At 37.6% G+C, this 18,037-nt stretch overlaps 2 long non-coding RNA genes across 2 annotated transcripts in view; both read left to right on the top strand.

Moving 5' to 3' along the window:
- The window catches only part of LOC102263388, a 212,200-nt gene that overhangs the window by 97,462 nt on the left and 96,701 nt on the right, over positions 1–18,037 (top strand). The gene's annotated exons all lie outside the window — the stretch shown is intronic.
- The window catches only part of LOC106724344, a 29,842-nt gene continuing 18,924 nt past the window's right edge, over positions 7,120–18,037 (top strand). Inside the window, exons 1-2 of the long non-coding RNA XR_001360101.1 lie at positions 7,120–7,144; positions 10,738–10,796. This is a non-coding gene — a long non-coding RNA (uncharacterized LOC106724344). The remainder of the gene's footprint in view (positions 7,145–10,737; positions 10,797–18,037) is intronic.

The following is an 18,037-nucleotide window of genomic DNA, read 5'->3' as shown; positions in this document are numbered from 1 at the left end:
AAAAAAAGACCCCAAATAGCTGCAGCAATCCTGAGAAAGAAGAACAAAGTAGGTGGGATCTCAATACCAGATATCAAGCTGTATTACAAAGCCACTGTTCTCAAAACAACCTGATACTGGCACAAGAACAGACATATAGATCAATGGAGTAGAACAGAGAACCCAGAAATCGACCCAAACCACTATGCTCAATTAATATTCGACAAAGGAGGCATGAACATACAATGGAGTCAAGACAGTCTTCTACTCTATTTAATATGGTAGCCACTAGCTACATGTAGCTATTGAGCCCTTGAAATTGTGGCTAGTGTGAGTAAAATTGTAATTTTATTCAGCATACTTAATTTAAATTAAAGTTGTCACATGTGGCTAGTTGGTTGCTCAGAAGATAGAATGTTTTATTCAGTATCTCAGCAACATTCTGTCCAAATTTACAAGGTCCATTTTGTGTAACCATCCTGTTCTAAAATTTTTCCTGACGTCTCTTCTTCTTCTTAATTACTGAACATTCTATTGGACACTATAAGTGGCACTTAACCTACCCAACCCCACATTGTTCTTTCTGTCACCCTTGCTCCCACTCCAGATGTTAGAAATTTCTTGAGAGAAGGAAATGATTAGCAGGCTTGTGCTTAATAAAAACTCAGTGAGCACTTGTTAAATAAATGAGACAAAATTGCACCAGCCATAAATGGCTGTATGCACTTAGTGCTTCCGAGGCACAAAGGCATACATATTAGTAGGCAGCAGATACATACACATTGAGGTTCAAGTGTTCAATGGTGTCACCAGTTAGATGGGAAGGCACATGTCCTGGCTGTGTGAGAAAAAGTGGGTTAGTAGAATAGGTGGGAGAGGATGACTAATCCATAAAGTGACCTCAGGGTGTTAAGCCTATTTTATTTGCTTGGAGGCAAAAATAATGAAGACTGGAAGCACCAATGATCGTTATTAAAGTAAATGAGGAAGTGTGGCCACTCAGAGTGCCCTCCAAACTAACACTGCATGAGGAATTCTGGGATCAGTCCTACAAAATAGTTATACATTCATCCTGACCCATGCTTTTTTCCAGAATTAGTTTGTAAGATGATGAACTCTCACTTCCTAAATTCTCTGCAAATGCTACCGTTGCTGAGGCAATGTTACCGTGAAAGAATAGACAATTATTATTCCAAAGAGATTTGAAGACTGACTGAATCAGGTCTGGAACATTATTGAAATGGTTAAGATAAACTCAAGTACTTTCTGATAAAAGAAAAATTCTTTTAAAAAAATATGGTCCCTTCTGAATTATAGCCAAATGTCACCGAATCGTTTTCAATGAAACTTTATCTATTAACAGCGAGGAAATGGGATGAGGCTCTGAGCTCCTCCCGGGAGCCTTGCAGCTGAGCTTTCTCTCCCTTGAGATCACGGGTGATAGAAACTGCTGAAGCTGGAGGTCATTAACATTTTGAGAACACCGAAAACTGACACTGTGTAATGTTATGACATTTCATCCCAAGACATTTAATCTCTTTTAGTCAGTGTTTATGTTGGTGATTCTTCATAGTTCTTAGCTTTCACATAAAAATGGAACTCTCTGGCATGTCATTAACAAAAAACTAATTTACTTATTTGCCATTGCAATTGTCTAGATCTTTTCTCACTTCCTTCCTCCTTCCTTCCAGTCTCTGTTTATCCTTTTTCTCTCATCATTGTTTCTGGCTTTTGCTTTCAATTGTGCTATTTTTTAAAGTGCTTCCAATTTTTTCTTCTTCTGATATTCTTCCTGATAAGTAGGTGGTCTTGGGTTCTCAGGCCACCTTTTTAGTGAACTTTAAGTATAGACTGGATGAAAAAACAGTCTCATCTCTCTGAAAAATTCTCATGGTCCCCATTGTCCTTGGTGAAAAACAATGCATTCTCCTCTGAATGCTGCTCCATGGATGACTTGCCTGAACATAGATTTTTTTCTCCCCTTCTTTCCCTCTTTCATTTGCTTTGGATATTGTTGTAGGCTTTGTCAACAGAAGTTTGCTGCCACCAATCTAATATCAACAATGTTTTCAAATCTGGGGTGTGGAAAGAGGAGAAACTTCATTCCAGTCTAGTTTAGAGAAAATTTAAAATCCCATTTTTTGATAATTTGATGATGGCTGTCTAATATTTCTTTTCTCTAAAATTGTGTGTGAGTTTTGGAAAATATTGATAACAACAAGAAAATAATCCAAAGAGTAAACTCAAATTTCAAAATACTATACAGCTATGAAAAGAAGGATCACTTACTTTTTGAGATAGCATGAAGGGACATGGAGAGTATTATGCTAAGTGAAATAAGACAGTCAGAGAAAGATAAGTATCACACGATCTCACTCACATGTGGAATCTAATGGACAAAATAAACTGATGAACAAAATAGATCCAAAGACATAGAAGAATGGAATAGACTGATGAATCTTAGAGGGAAAGCAGGGGTGGGGAGGGATTGGTGGGGATAGATTAGCCCATGGACAGACAACAGTGTGGTGCAGACCTGGGAGGGGTGTGTGCAGGGTGGAGGGGATCAATGGGGAAAAAAGGGGCACATCTGTAATACTTTCAATAATAAAAATAAATTTAAAAAATTCATTATATGTATTTTTTACAGATGATCTAAATTATAAGTAAATAAATAAGAAAATGTAAATGTCTGGGGGATGACAGTGAGAAGGATTGAATAAAAGATCAGTGATTGCATTCTACTAAAATGTTAATTCCTAATATCTAAAATCCCAAGCAGTACTACTCTGAGAATAGTTGGAGAGGCAGCTCAACAGGGAAATAGGACAGAGACTGAAGCGATCATGCCTGGAACAGACAACACACAGAGCAACAATGAGGGGTGTATAGAGAGAGCCTGACACAGAGGAATACATTCTTTTAGATGGATTCATGAAGGAGTGATTAGTATGAGAGAAATGTAGGGGTGTCATTTATCTTGATTGTCCCAAAGCTCTTGACAGTATATTTTCCTGAAAATTCTTTCACAAAAAGTGAATTCAAATTGCCTTGAAAATTGGCAGATGAGTCCAAAATAAAGAAAAATGATAAATAGCAAATGCATCCAGTTTCAGGAAAATAGCTGAAAATGACAAAGAAATTGATATCATTTTTTTTGTCTTTCCACATTTTCAAAAGTTACCTGAAAAGTAGTTTAAAAAAGAACTGTATGGTGAGTTTAACTTATTGTGTTAGGTGCCCTGAGTACAGTGGCTATATATTCTGAGCCAAAATGAGGAAGGGTTTATGTTGCTTCTGGGTGCAAGGGGTGGTGATATGCTGTTTGGAGGGCAACTTATTAGAATGTCTAGCATGTTCTTTATTGTATATAGGACTCTCAGGACAAACTTTTAAATCAAGATAATTCTAGAAAATTCCAGATATATGTTATCAAGAAGTGAAATTTGTGATTCCTGATAGCAAGGAGCTTAGAATCTAGGATAAGGGAGCAGAGGCATACTCACACACACCTTACACATGACATACCTGACACCTGGAGACAACAGCATATCTACATCATTTCTCGTTTCTTTGATTCCTTTTTCCTCCCCACTCTAACCCTTCCTAATCCTGTTTCTCTTCTCCTAACCTGGGATTTTAAAATGTAAATTGGATCATGTCCTTAACCTTAAAACCCTTCAAGGACTGTCCATTGTACATTGTAAATAATACAGAGATCTTGTTAATCACTATTTTCTACCTATCCCATCACTTACAGGTCTGGCACATTGTAGAAACTCAGTGTCTGATGAAAAAAAAAAAGAAAGGAATGAACAAATGATGAATAAATATATATGTGGTGTAAAAATATTGCTGAATGTTTAACTTGAATTTTCTTCAGAGGTGCCTCTTTCTAACAGTTATAGTGATGTAGTGACAATTCCTATCAATAAAAATGATTGATGAGGCTGACATGCAACATGGACTTTATAACATTATGATGTATTTTTAATGCCTGTGTCTGATTGGCTCACCAAACAAGGATGCATTTCATTTTGAACACATTATATCCATCAGCACACTCAAAAAGGTTATGCCAATTGTGACTTGCACAGCAGCAGAGTATACATGAGGTTCTGAGAACTTTCTCATATGTAAGAAATCTGTGAGTTTTCAGCACCTTGAAAGTAGCTACTTAGCTTTATTGTGTTTCTATTCTCCATAGTATCTATCATTATGCCTAAGACTGAGTTGGGAATTAAGCCATATTTATTTGTTTAATAGAATTTTTAAATAGTTCTATGTTCTTATATATTGTCATTTTGAAACAATTCCAGTTTTCAAACTAATATTTTAATAATGCATAATTGTTCAGTTTATTTTTAAAAAGTCAAAATAGAGAATCATAAAAATGATTTGGTTATACCTTAAAAATTTTAACTTTTAAGACATGAAGCATACATTTATTCAATTCATTTATCATTCATTTTGAGATAGGGCTGAGGCCTATTCCTTAGCCATTCAGACCCTATTCTTGGGTTCACTGATAAAAGTTTTAATTTATCTTTCTTACATTAACCATAGCATAAGGTATGATCCTAAATTTCCATATTCTTGAAAATAGAGGGAGAAGTTAGATACTTCTGACACAATATGAGTTCAGAACACTTTTAGGTTTTCTATCTTCCTTCCCCTTAACCTAACAAAGTGATTTTTTTTAAAGTGAGTTGCCCATGTTTGAATCTTTCCAAACCATTCCATTTCACATTGATGAAAACAACAATTCTATTTTCCCACTTACATTTAATTAGTTTATGCAATAGTAAGTTAAATTATATGTTTATAATTAACAGTTTAACCAACACCAATAGATTGGAAATAGATAACCTACTATGAGAAAGCATATCACTCAAATGTTTAAACAGAATGTCAACATTCCAGAGAATCTGTTAACCTGAGGAGAGTTTGGAGAACTTCTCTTGTTTTGTAACAGTAATTAGAATGTTACTTCATAATTAACAAACAATGTCTAAATAATGAATATCGTCTGAAAGAATAATCACAACATATCCTAAAGTACCTCAATATTTAGGCTACAAATAACTTGACATGCTAGACCACATACTGATCTTAGTTTAATTAGGATATGACTGTGGCTTTAAGATGAAGGAGAACAGCCATTATCTTTGTGGAATCAAGATCCTTTGTACACTATTCACTTAAGAAAGTGTTGATTTTAAGAAGTGGTGACTGAAGATGGTTTTCTAGAGCAAATAGATGAAGTGTGAAGTTCAAATATACTTGTGAAATTCACAATCATTTACACCTTGATGCTAATGGTGTTAAGGAAAATAACTTTTGCATATAACACATTTAAAAGGGTTTTCAGGAACATTATCTCATTTGAGCCTCACACCAGGTGAGCTCAGCACCTTAGCTATAGTCATTACCCTAGTTTCTGAGATGAGGGTGCTGAGGCTCAAGGAAATCCTGTGATTTGCCTAAGGTATATACTAGTAATATTAATACACAACTGTAACTCAAATCACATCAGTTCAATACTTTTTCCTTCTGAAGCTTATTGTATAATAAATTGTCTTGAGCAGAATAAATTGTCTTTCTTCAATGATAAAAAGAAGCAATAAATTATCTTTTTTTTTTTTTAACTCAATTCCTACATGTGTACTACCCTAAAAATGCATTTCTCTGTGTTGGTTTTTCTTACCTACTAGACTGAGATACAGAAGAGTGATCATCTCCCATTTGAATGCCAGTTCTCCTTATCTAGCATGTGTCTGGAGACATATTAATTTGGATAAAACATTTTAAATACTCTTCTTGTATAGTTTTTAGATTCTATTTTATTTGAATAGCACAGGTTTATCTACATTTGTTGCCCTCAAATAGTGGGATTTGATTCTTGTTTGCTGCTTTTATTTCCCAGGAGATTATTCAGATCCTTCTCTTAAATATAAGTTGGACAATTTGGCTTTATCTTACATCAGGTATTCCACACTTCAGGGATTTAGAAGCCTGAGAATGGCAGAAAGAAAGTTGAGTTCCTTATCAGTCATTGCTGGGTAATTTGATAAATTGTGTGAAGCTTTTCTCAAGGTTTGAGTAGGGGTTTCAGGGTCCATTTGGAAAGGTAAAGATTATCCTTTTGGCCCTAACTGGTTTGGCTCAGTGGATAGAGCATCAGCCTGTGGACTAAAAGGTCCCAGGTTCGATTCTGGTCAAGGGCATGTACCTTGGTTGCGGGCACATCCCCAGTGGGGGGTGTGCAGGAGGCAGCTGATGGATGTTTCTCTCTCATCGATGTTTCTCTCTATCCCTCTCCCTTCCTCTCTGTAAAAAATCAATAAAATATATTTTTTTAAAAAAAGATTATCCTTTTGTGCCAAGGGGCAAAGATATCAGTTGTGGATTCACCTTCTTCCTGGTGAACTAATCACATTAATGAGAGGACACTTGAGATGAATGGTCCATGTCTATGGACTTTCTGTTTGGGAAGGTGTTTTCTCCATTATAGATATCTGCACTTGTATTATGCTTGGGAGCTGTGAAAATGTCAGAAATTTAATTAGTCTCTCTCTCACAGCCCATCCTCATCTCCAGACGTTGCCCCTTAAACACATGTTTTGATAATGATATAATCTATCACAATGCTATTTTCAGATAAGGAAGCTAAGGCATAAGGAGATCAAGTAAGTACGTCAATCAGCTTTCAGTTTAGAGATGGGATGTTCACACAAATAACTCAACTCTACAGCCTCTACCACTTTTCTATATGTTCTTTCTAATAATATTTGTTGCATGCTGATAATCCAATGTCCTAACATCATAATACAATTTCAGGGAAAGCATGGAATTTTTAGATCTATGGGTAATAAATACATAAGCCTCATTTAGCCAAAGTGCTTACTATCCCTTGCTTTTATCGTTCCTTCAATTTGTAAGCTTTCTGATTTCTCTCCCTGCCCATTCTCTGGTGGAAGTGGACATGGACACAATAACAGCCATAAGGCATTCAGCCAGGGAGAGCAGAAGGAGAGCAGAGATATGAACTACCCACAAATAGAACAATCAACCTCTGGATAATTGAAGATTGATTAAATAGTATCACGATTTCTTTGTTCATTTTCTCAGAGATGTACCCAAGACTTTCTAGGAACTATCTAAGGTAGGGTAATTATTTTGTAGCTTTTGTTATAAGCCTACTCTTTTAGATGCCTGCTAAAAATATGATTAATTGATCAAACATTCTATTCAGTTTTTCATTTTTTATCTAATTGAAGTTGATATTTTTCTAGGGTACAAGTAGCATCATGATTCAATTGGGTCAGGGAAGCAAACAGAGCACTTTTCTATAGCTGCTTAGTCAAAGGTCAGTTGCAATGATTGTGGTGTTCATCCCCATGTAGTAAGGTATTTTTTCTGCTCTTTTCTTTAAGCTTGACACCAATATGAGACAGTTCAAGTTCAATCTGCTATTTGCAGTGATTGATTTTGAAGCAAGGGAAACATTTTTTTTTTTTACTGCATGAAGATTTGAACTTACTAAAGCTTGTGGGGCACCAAAAATTTATCTTAAATTTTGCTTTAGAGAGACTTGGAAAACATTTTTAAACTTACCCATATAAATATGCAAACGGCCTAATATCCACAGACAACCAGGGATGGCAGATACAGTGTGTCCAACTCTTCAATCTGATATGGCTCATTGATGAGGTTCTCTTGACCATGCTGTGCTCACATCCAACATTCAACTTTTAAATTATTTTCAAAAGTTCATAGATTAATAGCATACTTTATAGGGATAAAATCAAATAATCCAATAATGCAAGTAAGCAAGAACACACACACACACACACACACACACACATAACCCTATATCGGCACCCCACAACCCTTGAAATAGAGCAACAAACCACCCAGATAGCCCTTATATTTCTTGAGTTTTCCTGTCACATGAGCCAGAACTCTTAACCATTTTGGATTTTGCCATATTATTTAACTCCTTCCCTTATTACACAAATAACGAAAACTTAAAAAAAATAATTGCAACTATACTTGTTGCAAATACTGAATAGAAGTAGAATGTTGGGTGTCTTGCTCTGCGTTGAACTTGGCTTCCTGATTTTGTTTGAATTACAATTTGATTTTCTTTATTCCATTTAGTTTTCTTTTAGCTTCCCAGTCCTCCACTATGGAGATGCTATACTATAAAAGCAACTACTATCTATTGAGAATCTACTATGCTTATAAACATATTAGATCATTATCTTTAATGTTCCCAGGCATCTTAACAGGAATTTATCATGTTTCAGAAATAAAGTTGAGATTGAACTAGAAAGCCATGGAACCTTTATGGAAGGAATGGGGGAACCTTTTTTCTGCCAGGGGCCATTTGGATATTTATAATATCATTCATGGGCCATAAAAATTATCAACTTAAAAATTAGTCTGCTATATTTGGTCAAACACTTAATTAACTCACCCCTAATGCTTTGACAAGACCCGATAAAATGATGTCTCATGCCTTATATGGCCGGCAGGCCGGATGTTCCCCACGCCTGCTCTATAGGAACCTATGACTTGACGCAGAGACCCGTGTTCAGTACTCTCTTACACAAATTTTTGTGCACCGGGCCTCTAGTTTATATATAAAGAACCTTTTTGTAAATGAAAGTTTGCAGGGTTTGGGCAGGATATCCATAAAACTACCTTAAACAATTTCATTTTAATATTTTTCATATAGGTTCACATTTAGTTTTTGTAAGCTTTTCTTACTCAGGTGTTTGCTTTGTGTACAGTCTATTTCTGTGGAGCATGACACGAACAGAGTGAGTTAATATTCAAAATCCAATAGCTCCTAGATCAATAAATGTAAATGTCATCTCCAGATAATACAGGACCCTATTATATAAAGAGTATTAAAGAAAGTTTCTAAACTTGGAAAGAAGGGCTCTCTATTATTTTTATAAACAAGAATAAAAATTTGAATAGTTCATTCATTGTAAATCCACTCTGTCCCTTTCCCAGGAAACATGGATTCTCTTTCCAGTGGTTGACTAGCAGTGTGTAGATTAGTCAGTGCTTGTGTCTCTTCTTCCCCTTTTCCATTTCTTTCTGTTAAGAAATTTACGGTTACTTGTATTTGGAGGTTGTCCCTGTAATGATGTGATATCTGATGTAGGAGGCTAATGAAGAGAAAAGGAAGATAAAATCAACATTGGGAGCAAGTGAGAGGATTTGCAGAAAGGTAACAGAACTATAAATAGCTAGTCAGAGAAGGAGATGAGTTGAAGAAGGGGGTAATTACTAGAGTCAGATGCTGTGTGGAATAACAAGAACTGAGAAAAAGGCCAACAGTTTGGATGGTTAGGAAGGCAGTTATCTCTCTTTTTAAAAAATCCTCACCTGAGGATATGTTTTTATTGATTTGAGACAGAGAGAGAGAGAGAGTGAGAGAGACACACAGAGAGAGAAATTACTGTGAGAGAAACATTGATCAGTTGCCTCCTGGAGAGAGAGAGAGAGAGAGAGAGACACAGAGAGAGAAATTACCGTGAGAGAAACATTGATCAGTTGCCTCCTATTCATATCCCAACTAGGGATCCAACCACAACCTAGGTATATACCCTGACTGGAAATCAAACCCACAAACTTTTGGTGTACAGGATGATACTCCAATTGACTTAGCCACCGGGCCAGGGCAATAATCTATTTTAATAATATCATTTTAGTAGTTAGTGATAAGGACACAAGCTGGATTCAAAGAGTTAATAAGGGAAAAGTAAAAGGGTCTATCCATCTGCGCTATGGTTAGATTATTGTATTATTTATTTCATTGTCCTGAAATTCTTTCCTAATGATCCATCTTAAGATCTGATCCAAATTTGATTTATGTACATATGTGGTTGCTGACACTGAGATGATTTAAAATGAGTTATGGAAATGCCTTTTCTAACTAAGGCTAATTTTTCCCCATCAAAGCTGAAAAGATTGCATTAGGACCATTTTGAGCAGAAAATTTATTATACATGACACAATCTCACTGGGTATGCTGACTCAGTAACCTTGTTTAGAAGGAGATAGATGTTAGTTCAGATACAAGTGGTGAACTGGGAGTAAAGAAAACAGCAAATTACAAATAAGATATATTACCTACCTTGTGTGTTTTTTCTTCCTCCCTACTTCAAAACATCTATAAAACACAATGAGTGTAATAAGATTAGGTGTTCATAGTTCCCCTTTATGGACTGTCAAACAGATCAGACCTAGAAGCTCTGTGGTTATAGATTGATGCTCCAGAACAAGGGTGGCTTCATTTCCACAGGTGACACCACGGATCACACCACCTGCAAATGCCAAGTGAACCGCTTAAAGAAAGTGGCAGTTAGACCTCCACTATGTCATCATCTAGTTAGAACTGGAATAATAACAGATAGAGAAATAAAAAATGAACTAAAACGAGACTTTCTGGGACCTTGGGAACATTACTTAAAGTAACCAGGGCATATTGTCTCTAAATCAGGAGATCTGAGCTCAACTCATAATGTCACTTGTGTGATTTTAAACGAGTTATTTAACCTCTTGATGTGTTTCCTCCTGACACAGAAAATTAGTGATGTAACGACATCTTGACCACCACCCTACAGTGTTGTAGAGAGGGCCACATGTAAGATCTCAAGTAACTACACATGAAAATTGTGAGTTTTGATACTTACATTTTGATTTTCCCAAAATTTGGCTTCATATTTGGCATTACAGATATTTCCTGGATAGATCTTGGAACCCCGGAAATGTTAGTGATTGAGAATTCTTCAGAGGTCATCCTTTCATTTAATATATTGAAAACAAATCCAAAACCCCAAAACACAACCAACCCACAAACAAACAAACAAACAAACAAAACTGAATTAGGAGATAAGTCATTTATCCAAGTAGTAATTTGTACAAGTAGTGAATGTAAAACTCTGCATAAAACCACATTTTTGGACTTCAAGATTTTTGCAGTTATACAAGCATGACCAAAGCAGGTACTTATTAATTAGTTATTTTAATGAGAAAATAAAAATAAAGGCCATAATTTTCAAATCCTGTCAGAACCATCTTTCTGAGAAATGGGCCCACCTTCTTACATTTTGTTCAGAGTGGTAATAGCTTCCTATTTCTCTTCTCTGAAGACCACTATTCAGCTGCAGCAGGAATAGCCAGAATACCCCCTTGTCCTGCCCCTAGAATGGGTCTACTGTGGAATGGTCACTAAGAAATACCCTGGGCATTTGTTGTCTGGATTCATAGGGTATGAAATGAGCAGTTATCAATGGCCTATTTCCTGCCTTAAATTTCTAAAGACCTAGAGAGGTGATTTGGATTCCCCGATGGACATGATGGTCAGGATATGGGCTTTGGGGTCAGTTGAATTGAGCTTGAATTCTGGAGCCACATGTTCTGGCTGTGTGACCCCAGGAAAATTATTTAAACTCTAGAGCCTCAGTTACTTAATCTGTGTAAGGGGATGCATAGTCCTTGTAAGATCTTTCTAAAGTTTAAATAATATACTGTGTATAAATGCTTACTTCAAGGCCTGTACACATTAGCCACTTGGTAAATGGCAGCTATTAGGATCTCATAGATTTGTGGACTTAGAGAGAGCTGGAGCAGAAAGTATTCTTTCTTAGGAACTACCTGGTCCATTGAGTCTCCTAAGAACTTTTGGAGTCTTAAGGGCTTTGCAAAGGCATTGGGAGAGGGCAGGCAATATAGGGATAAAGGACTCTGCACCTCAACTACTTCAAACAGAATGCCTCTTTTATCTGTCATATTTTTGGCTTCCTAGTTTTAAAAAATAATATAAGAAAAGAGTTCTGCAAAAAGAAAAAAATGAACAATAATTTTAGTATGACTCTATAATTTTATAAACGAGGAAACAGACAGTGAGTCAAGTGATTTGCTCCACTGCCCATTTGCCAGACGATCCCGGTGGGTACACAACTCCTCACTAATAGCAGAACACTGAGGGGCGTTTGTATCCAGGCAGTGAGTCACCTTCACAGCCAATTCCTCCAGATATAAGGTTACAGCCCAGAGTCGGTCCCATTTGCCTTGCCCGTTCTGAACACCAGAATTTGACTGAACTTATTGATGGGCTCCCCACACAGATTAATCATCTGAAACTGTGAAGACAATGTATAGACAATACAAAAAGGGAACGGCTAACCTCATTCTGTGAAATAAAAACTCTGTACTGTTCTTGCAAGTTAATTTCAACATAATTAAAAACAAGGAACTCTGAGGAATATAAAGCAGGCTTTGAAATTAACTTTCCATTCTTACTGGAAATTGGTAAAATCCTTAGTCATGTGCCATTAAGGGAATTGTCTCTGTTATGGTCCAGTCTAGATGTCTCTCATCATTCATGTTCTGCTGATATAGTTCATATCCCACACCAGACGGGGATGACGTTTTCACTTTCTTCAATCAAGCTTTTAGGCATAATTACAGTGAAATCTTAGTCTCTGCATCTGCAATTGCTCAAAGATTATACTGTAAATCAACTGATTTCTAAGAAAGCTTCAATTCTGAAAAATGCCTGTTGTCTGTTAGGAAATAATCACGATGAAGATGACATTAATGGGCGATGTTTATTGGGCACTGCAGTACTTCAGCCAGGTTACAGATTGACAGGAAGAGACCCACGCCCAACACATGTACTGCAAGGTTAGATTAAGCTCCTTATTTAATTAGCCAAGGATGCAAACCTAATCAGAAGGGAGGTGGCCACACAGGATAGGAAGAGCGGCAGCACATCGCAGCATAGCTTCCTTGGCTCCCCCCAAATCTAACAGGAACCCATAGCGGCTGGAGGCACTGCCCACGCAAAGAGGACACATTGCCATTCGTGCCTGGCCCTTTAATAGTCAGGATTTACATCATTTTCTGGAAAGACTTATACAACAACCTATCTGCCTCTTGAACCCAACGCAGTGTCTGCAAGATTTCATTCCCCACCAGGGAGCAAGCAGTGTCAGGGGCTGGATGCCTTGCGACACAATCTCTGTTTGAGTTCCTAGGGTTCTGGGAAAGCCCATTTTCCAGTGACTACTCACCAGGTGCCCCCACTCTGTGAGGTACTTCTCATTGACTTCCCACAAAGAGCTATTATAAGTTCACAGTCATTATCTAAACCTCTTAGGCTCATACTCGTTTTTGAATTCAGAACTTTCAGATTTCAGACAGGCTGTAGAATGAATATGCCATATCTTTAATTCGTACCACCCCCAGTGGGACCGGGGGCAGCACCCCAGAAGTAATCACGTTATACATGGGATAAATAAAGACTGTGAATTGTCTTATCTCACTTCAGTCAGATTTGCTGCAAATTAGTTTTTGCCAAATGTATGAAAAATCATTTGGTTCTCAGAACATTTTGGATGTTACAATGCAGATTAGGGTTTGTTGCCCTACATTATTATCTTCATCTTGCAATAAGGAAATTGAGGCTTAGAGAGTTTCAGAAACTTGCCCAAGGTCACAGCTAGTAAGTGGTAAAGTGATATTCAGACTTAAGTCTGTCTAAATTCCTGGCTTCCATCCTCCATAACAGCTCTCTTTCAATGTGAGACAACTTTTTATTTTCTGACTCTTGAACAGGGTCTGGAGTAAGGGGAGGAGAGTGAGGAACTCACCTGGGTTCAAAATGTAAGGGGATGCTAAGAAAACCTCAGTAACCAAGATAAGTAATTTTAAAATGCAATATGTTACAATTAAAAGTAATGCGAACAATCTCTGGTGAACAAAATATTTAAAAAGTTAAGTGAAGATAAGATTGGTGTTACCTCAATATGGCTCGGTTGGCTCTATTTTCTAATTGCTGTATGCATACTGCTCTGCTCCTGTCTGTTCTCAGTGACTTAAGAGGGAGTATGATGTTCCATTCCTTTTGGGTGACTGCAGAATGGGGCCCAGGAGAAGCAGTTCTCTGGTGTACAAAGTTCATGGACATCACTATGCTTCCTGACTACCAGGATTAAAGAGCTCTTCTGGCTACGAAAACTGTTTCATCCCAGCCTCAATAGTATAAAGTAGAAGGGCATCATTTTTTTTAATAGATATTTCAACAGCATTAAAGGATTGGAATGGAAAAGGTCTAAGTTGGTGTATTTTCAAGTTTCAAATTGATTCATTGGAAATATGGTGTTAGAGGAGAGTTCTGCGGATGCTCTGGACCAATTTAAAAAAAAAAAAAAAGGAACAAGTGGGTCCTAAAGCAAATAAACCCCAAAATATTGCTGGAGGCAAAAATGACAAAACTTAAGCTATTCTCTTTGGGCATATCATGAGAAGGCAGGGGTCTTTAGAAATGACAATAATTCTGGAAAAGTAGAAGGCGGTAGGAAAAGAGGAAGACCAAATATGAGATGGATTGACTACATAAAAGCTATAAGCAGGAGTCCACAGGAGCTGAGCAGGGCTGTCTAGGACAGGACATTGTGAACATCACTCATCATAGAGTCACCAGGAGTCCGAGCTGCCTCAATAGCAGGTGACACATACACTTTCAAGTTCACAGTTACTATCGGTCAAGACACATGAAGAAGCAGAATCCACCCCAGGGAAGAAAGTTCAATGAAGGGATGACTTCCTGAATTAGGGAACAAAAACTGTATTAGACACCAAGAGAGAAGGAACAGCAGAAGCCAGCATTGCTCCCTGGTCTAAAAGGAAACCGAGAAAATGGTCTTTCTGGAATCAGAGAACTTGAACAGTGAGGAGGGACTGACAGCCGGGACTTGCAGTTGTGGAAGAATGCCATCCCTAAGCTAGGAGAGGGGAAAATTTCCCAACCTTTCACTCCCGCTATCTCCTTCAGTCTCTTGAGAGGAGTACCTCCCATTGGCTGCACTGATAGGGAATAGAGTGAAGGGAGCTTGGCTGGTGTAGTGGGTAGGGATCAGTCTCCTTAATGACTCACTTTTCAAACTCCATTTTGGTAAAGTTGACTAAAATACTTGAAGTCAATATAAGTCATCACATAGAAAACCCTTAACTAAAAAAAGAAATAAATTATACCAAATAAAGAACATATAGTATATTTAAAAAAGTAGTTTACAGGCTGCCTACCTCATTGGTAAGGTTTAGTTTTATACTGATACTACTATTTTCTCCTTTGCATGGATGCTTAAATATTCTGTTTCTTTTTCTGCCTTAGCTTTTTCCTTTCCACTTTAATAGAAAGAGAATCTGGGGCAGGGATCAACTGGGGAAAAAATAAAAACACACAATGAGTTTTGTTCATTGATTTTCACAAGCTCAGATACCTATCAAAGTACTTCTGTCTTCGTAGTTACCCAGCTAAAGGAGCTACATAAGGAAAATAGGAGGGATGCAGACAGTTACCATTAATGTTATCACTATCATTTAAAATTAAAATAAATACTCTTATACAAAATTGATATTGATTACACATCATTCTTCCCACTGTACAGGAGAGATAATGATTTCATTCTCTTTTTTTTTAATCATAAGAACATTTAAATTGCATACTAAAGAGAAATACTTATGCTAATGTGAGTCCTTGGCAATGTGACTTAGATTTCTTTATTCTCCCATCCAAAACAATAAGAGAAAGATTAGAAAAGAAGGAATTAAAGATTTTAAACACAAGATAATCCTTCTGAATCAACATTCAAAGACAACAGAAGGACTCTGGGGATTTAAGTAAAGTAGCTATTTGTGTGCATAATTTTAAGAGCATAGTTAAGGAGCGAGGGTCATTTATTTGGTGTGACTCATGGCCACTGATGTGGACACATTCTTTAAATACATGAGAAATTTAACCTGGGATAACTGTAGATTCATTTTCTATGCATATAACCTATCGGGGATATTATTTACTCTAGGATGTCAATGCATAAAGAGGATGGGGAGAATGAGAGCACTCTACCTGCCCCTGAGGACCACCAAGGAGAGAGATTCTACTATGGCAGCAGAACCCTTAGTTCTAGTCTCTTTTCATACTTTTAAGTTTTCATGTCATAATTTAAGACCACATTCCTTGGTTAGTGTCTTCTATCTCCATGTTCCTTCAGCTACTACTCAGCTCAGCTCCCCGTGAGTCATCTGGATCTGGACAATGGCCCACTTCTCAAATTCCCTTTTGATGGAGTTGGATAAATTACTTGAAGTCAATATAATTCATCATGTAGAAAGTGCTATTACATTTTTTTCTATAAATATATCAGGTAAATAACATACACATTTTAAAAGTAGTTTTCAGACTGCCTACCTATTGGTAGGGTTTAGTTTCACACTGATACCACAACTTCCTCCTTTGCATGGATGCTTAAGCATATTTTAAACATTCAGTTTTTCTTTCTGCCTCAGCTTTTCCCTTTCCACTTGAATAGAATTAAACATTTGCCTTTTAATTTTTTTCTTTCAGAGACTCACAAAGGAAGAGATGCTAAGGCGAACTTTCAAGATAAATTGGTTTTGGGGGATACTTATTCATTCAGTTATGCATGGCCACTATTTATTCTTTATTCTGTAAATAACATTGGATATGTACTGAGAATTTAAAGATAAATAGGGCTTTGTTGCTTGTTTTCAGAAATGTCAAGTCTAATGAGAGAAAAGACATGTAAAATGATTTCATCTGATGGGTTAAGGATAATAATGGAAGTATAAACATGTTTTCCTAGATGTAGGCATTGTGAGCCAACATTCATAAACAACTGATAAGACAAAGTCAAATACTTGTTGTTTCTTTTTTAGGATTCCCAAAACAATTATTCCTAAGACTACATTTTTTAACCTTTTTTAGTTGTATAGTGTGGTGGAGTAGAATGAATCTTTATGTTATGGACATTCATGCTGACAACAAAATGATGTGCCATTTCCATGACATAGAGACAGCACTTGTAACTGTCATGTACACTTGAAAGATGAAACTTTATGAATATGGCTGCTTTGGAATTTAACTCAGAGGTGATGTAGTTAAATACTTAGGCTAGCAAGTCTGAGAGACTTGGGTCTAAATTTTGGTTCTGTTATTTACTAACTATTTGTGACTGGGCAGGTTATATAAACCTTCTGAGGATAGATCTTTTAAATTTTAAAATACGGATGAAATACCCATAAAACAGCATAATGCCCATCACATAAGCATCTGGTAAGTGGTTATTATTATTTATTGACTTCTAAATATTATTGGCACCATATATTTCTTCCTTCTAAAATTTCTGTTAAGGGACCACAAGGATCCTCATTTAAATAGAGCTCAATTAAACAGAGCTCAATTAAATAGAGTTTATAAAATTACTAGAGGCCCAGTGCACAAAAATTTGTGCACTCAGGGGGGTCCCTCAGCCTGGCCTGTGCCCTCTCGCAGTCTGGGACTCCTTGGGGGATGACTACCTGCTGGTTTAGGCCCACTCCCTGGGGAATTGGGCCTAAGCTGGCAGTCAGACATCACTCTGGCAGCCCGGGAGCCCTCGGGGGATGTCCACTTGCCAGCAGGGAGCAGGCCTAAGCTGCAGTTGGATATCCTTAGCACTGCTGAGGAGGCGGGAGAGGCTCCTACCACCACCGCTGTACTGGCAGCCATCAGCCTGGCTTGTGGCTGAGCAGAGCTCCCCCTGTGGGAGCGCACTGACCACCAGGGGACAGCTCCTGCATTGAGCGTCTGACCCCTGGTGGTCAGTGTGTGTCATAGTGACCAGTCATTCCCAGTCTTTCTGCTGTTAGGGTCAATTTACATATTACCCTTTTATTATATAGGATAGAGGCCTGGTGCATGGGTGGGGGCCGGCTGGTTTGCCCTGAAGGGTGTCCCGGATCAGGGTGGGGGTTCCCACTGGGGTGCCTGGTCAGCCTGGGTGAGGGGCTGATGGCTGTTTGCAGGCTGGTCAAGGCCGCCCCAGTGGGGACCCTCACCCCATGGAGGTTTGGCCAGCCTGGGTGAGGGGCTGAGGGCGGTTTTCAGGCTGGCCAAGCCCCCTGGCGACAGAAGCTCCCAGCCTCTCCTTTTTTTCTTTTTTTTTATTCTGGGATTTATTTACCTTCT

Source organism: Myotis brandtii, unplaced genomic scaffold (assembly GCF_000412655.1).
Source record: "Myotis brandtii unplaced genomic scaffold, ASM41265v1 scaffold8, whole genome shotgun sequence".
Lineage (NCBI taxonomy): Eukaryota > Metazoa > Chordata > Mammalia > Chiroptera > Vespertilionidae > Myotis > Myotis brandtii.
Note: the sequence above shows the minus strand (reverse complement) of the source record. Positions and strands in the feature narration are given on the sequence as shown.